The 6,098-nt window shown below is 40.3% G+C and overlaps 1 pseudogene; it reads left to right on the plus strand.

Annotated features, from left to right (window-relative positions):
- Positions 1 to 1,871: 1,871 nt before the first annotated feature.
- Positions 1,872 to 4,903, plus strand: LOC139719303 (uncharacterized; annotated as a pseudogene).
- Positions 4,904 to 6,098: the final 1,195 nt, after the last annotated feature.

Here is a 6,098-nt window from a genome sequence, read left to right on the forward strand (position 1 = left end):
GTAGGGGAGCGGTTGCGTTCTAGTCACATCTGGGGAAGGACGGGTGTGTAGGGAGCCAGTACTAGCCCCAGTTAAGGGCAGTCGGTTTACATTCTGACAGGCTGCGAGCAATGGTGACTTCGTGGTATACTTCCGTCCATTTATTCTTTTAAGCTGTCAAGAGTATTAAAAAGGCAAGTGAAGCACTTGTGTCATTGCAATTCAAATACCTGAAGTTGGTTATACCGGTGTAATCATTTGTACTTTCCTGTTCCATATGAATGCGGTGATGAGAGAGAATGATTCCTATGTATGCAAAGACATGAGAGCCCTGGCATACAATGCACAATGGCCCAGTTGGGTTACAATATTCTCCTACCCAAAGATACAGAGAGAAATTCATGTTTCAGGGTTTCACTGCAAAATGACGAGCTATAACTTAAACATGCACGGTCTTTGAAAGACACGTAGAAATAGCATCATATATTAGACAATTAATCCTTTAATACATTTAATTGATACAAGTACATTTTTATACAAAAGATTACTGGTGGACAATCATGACTTTTTGAACCCATACAATGACACTTGTCACAGTAACAGGAGGCATTGTGAATGCAGCATTGATTAAACAATCTGGCAAGCAAAATCAGTCACTTTACAGCAGTACAAAAAATATTTCTATTTTTGCTTTACATTTGTTGCTCTGTATCTTTAAAAGATCATCAAAATTATGGACATACAGTTGTAACTACGAGGATGAATGAAATACACGTTGTCTAGTCATATGGGGACTTGCTGGTATATGTGATATTACTGAAAAGGAGAAATGTGCTTGGAACATTAGTACATACATACTGTAAAAGCTGTTATTTTTGTTGGGTTTCAATGCCCAGTATCCCTAATGCACAGAAAACTGTCACTTATGCACTGTGGGATTCCTCAGTGCCATTGTTCCCTTTCGGTTGTCTCTTGCAAGTCATATTTCAACAGCATTCGCAGCTCTCCTGGGCTTGCCAGAGAAGTTGCCAAAGTGAAAGTGGAAAAAATCATTCGAACAGAAAGTAAAAACAAATTTAGTTCAATGGTGCATTTGGATGTGTCTGGTGTCTTTAAGAGGGGCAAGGTGTATCAAAAGGATTTGTTTCATGTCATCTTTTTGCACTTCCCGAACCACAACCAAGAACAGTAGATTCAGGAGACGGACAGCACAATCCCGAACAAACGTGCACGCACGCACCAACTGCACGCATGGAGAGTTCACGTGGAGGGCAAAACAGAGACAGAAAGACAGACGGCCCCCAGGACCACAGGAAATATAATGTTTTTATTACCATTCAGATTGGAGAAGTGTGGACAGTTTCAAGTGGAAAAAGACTGAGAACTGACATTTCTGATGGTGAGAACAATACCTAACATTGGTTTCATGATGAATCAGAGTTAATACATTCAAGCATCAAGATTGGTGGTCAATGAGTGGAACAAATAGAATTGTCTTGATAAAACATCTTCAGTGAATGTTGAGATTTGTACAATCAAAACAAACAGAATTATCCAACTTTTCCTGATCACAACTTCTATTTTTATCTGGAAATACACATTTAAGAAAATGTATACATTTTCAAAGTGATGAAGATGAGAATTCCATATTGTATGTCAAGGTATTATGCATAAAGCAAGAACAAAGAAAGAGGTTATTTGAAATGCACATTCGGTAGTTAATTGCACAAATGCATAGTTAGGCCATGTGCAATTTTGTTGTGAATGATAATAGGTAGGACACTGCCAAAATCTTGTCAGTTTTTTTTTCTCATGAACAATGAAAGGTCAAGAAGTATTTAGAGTGTTTCACCAACAAGTATGCTTACCTATTCATTCAAATATATTTCTACATGAATGTGATAGCCTTTCAAATGTCTACTGCCTTGACTTTGTATGACAAGAGAGATCACAGTCCAAGAACACGGCATGTACCGAACCTGACACCAGTGCCTCATCAGGAGGCAAAGTACATAATCTTCGAAAGCCACTTGATGAGACTCTTTCATAGGTGTCCTGCCTCCTCCTCGGGCAATGTAATCATCAACAAAAAGGTGACAGGCACCCATCTGAGGGTCACCAAAGAATGCGTGGCGTGCGACAACACTGGTGCCTGGGACAGCCAGCCACACTATGGCAGCACTCCAGCTGGGAACGTCATCCTGTCTGCTGCCACCTTGTTTGCTGGAGGGAGCGCTGTGAAGACCCTCCGGATCCTCAGCTTCATGAAGGGGGCAGTAATTACAGAGAGGACGTTCTTCAGACAGCAAGAGCGCATCCTCCAGCCTGTGGTGGAAAAGGTGTGGATGGCACATCAAAGATCCCTGCTGGAAACACTGAAGGCAGAAGGACAGATGCTGGTCATCGCTGGGGATGGGCGTGCCGACAGCCCGGGGCATTCTGCCAAGTATGGCACGTACACCAGAATTGAACTTGGCCTCAACAAGATCATCAATCTTATGCAGTTTAATTTACAAAGAATTACTCCTACAATTGTTTGAGGATTTTCGTCTGATATATACTATAAACATTTTCCCTGTATTCATTTATTTCTGTGGGTATTTAGAGAGTTGCCGGCATTGTTGACAACCATACAGTCTTTCTGTAAGGGTGCCAGACGAACTGGTGTCGGGACCAAGTCTGGAGGAGAAGAGGCACTTGGAACCGAGGTAGAGACTCCATCTCAGCCCCTAAAGAAGGAACCCCAGGGGGCAAAATCCAAGCCCGAGCCCAAGGTCCAGTGGCACCTCGTTCCCGATGGCGACGTATGTTGTTTCTTTGTGTGTGTTTGATAAATTTTAGCCAATGATACCCTACTCCCCTCCTCGAAGTAAACAAATGGACAAATAACATTTTATACTGTTTGAATAGGGCTAGGATGGAATTAATTTGCCTGAAGTACAGATTTTTGCAATTTTCAACTTCTAGCGTCTTTTCCCTTTTACACTGTGTTTTTGCATGTTTTCAACTCGTTGAAGATGAGCGGAGTGTACTTGGGACTTGCCTTCAACGGAATCGTGAAAAAGGAGCATAGATGAACTTCACCCATGCCTATAGAAATGGCATATTTTTCCAGAATATGCTCATTTCCAAACATGAAAATGGTGAGCTGATGTATTTTTTTGAAAGTGACAAGTGCGAAATGATGCATTCACTGTAAATCTTCTTTCTCTCCCTCTTTTCCTGTTTTCCTTCTAATATTCCATTTTCCCATTAACAGTTAACCAACAATGGGCAAGTCCTACTGCCCAAGAAGGAGATAGTGACACTCCCTCACGATTCACCAAGGGCATTGGTTGATGCCCTTATGTTTAGTGCTATCAAAATTTCTTTGTGACAGCAGACCTTCCCACACAAATCAAAACACTTTTTGAGAGACCGGACATAACAGAACAACTTTCATATCGGAGGAACAGGAACAAATTGTCCCCAGACAATAAAGAAGATATTTATGACAGAGATGTGTATAAGAGGATGATGGCCGATGAAGAGCTATTAGGTAATGACAGTAACTTTTCATATTCATTTAATACTGATGGATTTCCTGTTTTCCGGTCTTCTCAATTTCTATGTGGCCAATATTCATAATGATTAACGAGTTACCCCCCAAGCCGAGGCACAACTTGTTACTTGCTGGTGTTTGGTGTGGAAAGGGTGAACCTAAGATGGAGATTTTTCTGGAGCAATTTGTGAAAAAGGCAAAGGAGCTGGCTGTTGAGGGTGTTACTTGGAAAAAGGGTGACCTCGAAGTTCACAGCAAGATATTTGGTTTGTTTAGTTGTGCTGATGCACCTGCACGTTCTTTGATGCAGAATACTATAAGGTTCAATGGTTACCACGGCTGTAGTCTCTGTTATCACCCATGAAAATGTATCGAAAGAACAGTCAAATATCCAATTGATGTCTGCCAATACAGTGATGGGACTGATGATGAAATGCTGGAAGACATGGCTCAGTCGTTCAGAAATAACAGAACTCTTCGAGGAGTGAAGGGACCCAGCCCTTTAATCAATCTTCCTCATTTTCCCATATGCTGGGGGTTTCTAGTGGACTTCATGCACTGTCTGTTGTTGGGAGTAACTCGTCAGCTCACTCACTTGTGGTTTTCATGTGCAACCAATCCATTCTATATAGGGTCTGTCAGATTGTTGTCAGTTATAAATGATCGTCTTCAATCAATCAGGCCTCCAAGTGTAGTAGCAAGAAGTCCTTGGTCCCTATCAGAGAGAAAAAACTGGAAAGCCTCAGAATGGTACTCCTGGCTACTTGTCTACAGTCTCCCATGCTTGAGTGGTATTTTACCTCATGAATATTGGATGCATTTTATCCTCCTTGTCCAGGCTTCATATCTCTTACTTCAGAACTCAATCTCATTGGAAGACTTACACCAAAGTAACTTGCTGTTCATTGAATTTGTCGGCAAGTGTCAGATTTTGTATGGAGCAGGTGTTATGACATTCAATATTCACTCATTAACTCATCTTACAAAATGTGCTCAACTGTGGGGCCCCCTTTGGACACATTCTTGTTTCCCCGTCGAAGCAGCAAATTTTAGAATCAAGAGACAGTTGCAAGGGAACACTGGCTTCATAATGCAGGCATTGAGAAAATTCTTGTTTGTTCATATGCTTCCCAGTTTCATTTCACGGATGGAAGTGTCTGATCCAATTCTGAGGTTTTTTCATATGGTCTCTCCTGTGGTTTCTCACCATGGTTATAATGATGTCGGAGTTTTTGGAAATGGTCACATGAGACTCTTGAGTGCTATTGAATGTGAGGCTCTTGAAGCACTTACTATTCAGGTGGATATAAATCAAGCAGTAACTGTGTATAACCGGATAAGGGTCAGAGGACATTTTTATTGTTCTTCTTCATATCGGGCTGATACTATGAAAAGAAATAATACATTAGTCGCTTTCAATGATGAAAAGGTGCACAAGTTAGAAAGTATTGTTGCGTTAGATGATTCCTGTTTCATGATGGTGTATTTGTTGGAGTTGGAGAATACTGATACTTTCAGTCATCCCAATGCAAATGTTCAGATAAATCACATCAAGATTTGCAACAGAGAGGATGTCAGTTTAACAGCTGTGCCTACTACAGATGTGCATGCTAACTGTGTTGAAATGATTATCGGCGATCATAGATACATCAGTAAGTTACCTAACTATGTGTCCTTGAACTGAAGTGATGTAGGTTGAGAATTTGAACCTAGCTTTAGTTTTGAAAAGGTCTCAAAAGTCCTATACCATCAGATTTTGCCAACAACATTTCAAAGAGTTGTACAGTACTGTCCAATTGATCGGCTGTGAAAAGCACAGGGTTTTACACCGCATTTTCCGCTGATATGTATTTTTTTTTTTTTTTTAACGCAGTTTACGGAATAGGTTTGTTCTAAAATTCCAAACAATTTGAGAAGTGCACTCAATTATTACCCAAGGAAGAGAAGAATATTGAACTAGGAAAAATAGATGGAGAAAGGTATTTTGTAAGTTCCTCTCTTTTTCTTCGAATATCTTGACAACATTACAAGTATTCAGGTGTCTGGACAGTAACAATTGTGTCATCATGTATCGTCACTCACAAAATAACATTTTCCCTCTTTTCAGTCTTGTTTTGCTGATGTGCCTTTTTCAGATGGAAATGTCTTTGAATAGATACAGATGATGAGGAGCAGCAAACTTGAGATCATTACAAATTTTGTGTCAAAAGATGGGTAATTGCTGATTCGCACATTTTCGCACACACATAAGACCTTACCTAATGGCAAGATATATATCTGTTCTCTACCATTACCATCCCTTTTTACTCTGGAATAAGCTGAAGAATAGTGAAATATTGAGATCACAAATGACTATCATTCTGCCAAAATGCTAGCTTTCTAAACTGCCTGCTTCTCCAAGTGAAATTTTTTGAGGTATGATTTTGTAACATACACCGCAACTGCACATTCACTTTACTTGATTTTGTGTGTTATTTTCTTCTGCACATATAGTTTTAGATTTCTCAAATCTCTGTCTTGTTCTTCTCCCGACTTGCTGGCGGTGATGATCATGGAATCAAGGCGGTGAAGCATGCTA

The sequence above is a fragment of the Diadema antillarum genome, unplaced genomic scaffold (genome assembly GCF_040938485.1).
Source record: "Diadema antillarum isolate AM-2024a unplaced genomic scaffold, OU_Dant_1.0 scf00000108, whole genome shotgun sequence".
NCBI lineage: Eukaryota > Metazoa > Echinodermata > Echinoidea > Diadematoida > Diadematidae > Diadema > Diadema antillarum.